Raw genomic sequence first — 1,845 nt, 5'->3', positions numbered from 1 at the left:
ATTATCATATTATTATTATTATCATTTTATTTCAATTATTAAACTGTTTTTATCTCAACCCACAAGTTTTTTCTCACTTGTGCTCTTCCAATTCTCTCCCCCATCCCACCGGGTGGGGGGGAGTGAGCGAGCAGCTGTGTGGTGCTTAGTTGCCGACTGAGATTAAACCACGACACAATGATTTTTGATCTTGAGTGGTTATGATCTTCATACTCTTGAGGGCATGAAAAGCCTCAGAGGCAGTCAGCCTGCTTCCTCATAGTTTTGGTCTTTCTGGTCAGGAGACATTAATATTATTAGTGTAGGGGCACATACAAGCACATTGGTATAAAAAACAAACACCCCGCCCCCCCCTTACATAAACGTTAATTAATGATCATTGACGTTATATTGAATATGCTCCGATCCCCTACTTGCAATATCTGTTCTTCCCCAAATGTTCTCTTGCTTAATATTCTGGGACACTGACCTTACCCACCTTCTAATTTTCAGGCTCTTCTTTCTGAGTATGTTGTTTCCTTGTTTCTGAGATAAAGATACAATGAAAGATTTTTATTATCAAGTAATCTTGGTGCATCATAAAGTACAACAGCACTCTTAAACCATTCTCTCAATCTGCATTTTGTAGTTAACAATTTCTCCCTCACACAAGAGAGGAAGAAAAGAACTTCTGTGCCTTTCTGCCAGCCTCGGTATAAAAGGGGTCATGCTGAAAGCTTTGGAGAAGGCAGTTTCATGTCTGACTTAGTAATTGAAAGACAGCCCTGTGTCTTTTTGCCAATATTATATTTCTGCATGAGACAGTGAAAAGAGAACATAGCTTTTAACTTCAGAGAAGATAGTTTGATAACAGAACAGTGAAGAGGTCTGGATTCAATCTGAGAGAGATGATGAGAGGCACTTTAAAACCAATTTCTGAATAAAAAGAGGCTGAAACACTTTCTGATTTAACAGCCTTTTTTATTCAAAGGAAAAACGTCTGAATTAAACTGTTAAGTATTACATAGAGACTTTGTGGCTCTAATGCTGGGGGACTGAGCACCATTTGTTTGACTTTTTATCCTCAACCATCCTACTTTTGTCCCCTTCTGCTCATGTTTTATGACACAATCTTTAATTATATGATGATGAACTACTTGCTGGGGATAAATCAAAGTTACACAGTGTTTGGTGGCTGGTGGACCTTTGCTTTGCTTCTTGCAGAAACTGGAAAGTAGATAGTTAATGAAGAAGGGAATTGTAGGAATAGAGAGGATTGTTGTGGTCTTAGACATGGGATTGTTGGTCTGGAGAAATGAATTCTCTGCCTCTGCCATGGTCTGTTCATGGAGTACCTGTTCACATGGGTGCTGTAAAGAAAAATTTGGGGAAGTAGCTAGATCAGGTGATGACATGGTAAATGATGTGGGTAAAATACAGTATTAATTAACAGTTCAAAAACTATTTTGAGTGTTGAGACGGGTGTACTCTGGGAAAAAATAGTACATGACTATGCTGCTAACTAAAGACTGTCAAAAGCTTCTGTGCCTTAAATGTGGCTGGCTTTTGTCCAAATAATAATAGCTGATCTGAAAAAAGACGTGTTTTACCTCCTTGTTTTATTTCATAGAATCATAGAATCATAGAATCATTAAGGTTGGAAAAGACCTCTAAGATCATCGAGTCCAACCGTCGACCCAACACCACCATGTCCACTAAACCATGTCCCTAAGTGCCGCATCTACATGTCTTTTAAACACTTCCAGGGATGGTGACTCAACCACTTCCCTGGGCAGCCTGGTCCAATGTTTCACCACTCTTTCAGTAAAGACATTTTTCCTCATGTCCAATCTAAACCTCCCCTGG

Source organism: Aptenodytes forsteri, unplaced genomic scaffold (assembly GCF_000699145.1).
Source record: "Aptenodytes forsteri isolate BGI_AS27 unplaced genomic scaffold, ASM69914v1 Scaffold139, whole genome shotgun sequence".
NCBI lineage: Eukaryota > Metazoa > Chordata > Aves > Sphenisciformes > Spheniscidae > Aptenodytes > Aptenodytes forsteri.
This window is presented reverse-complemented; position numbering follows the sequence as displayed.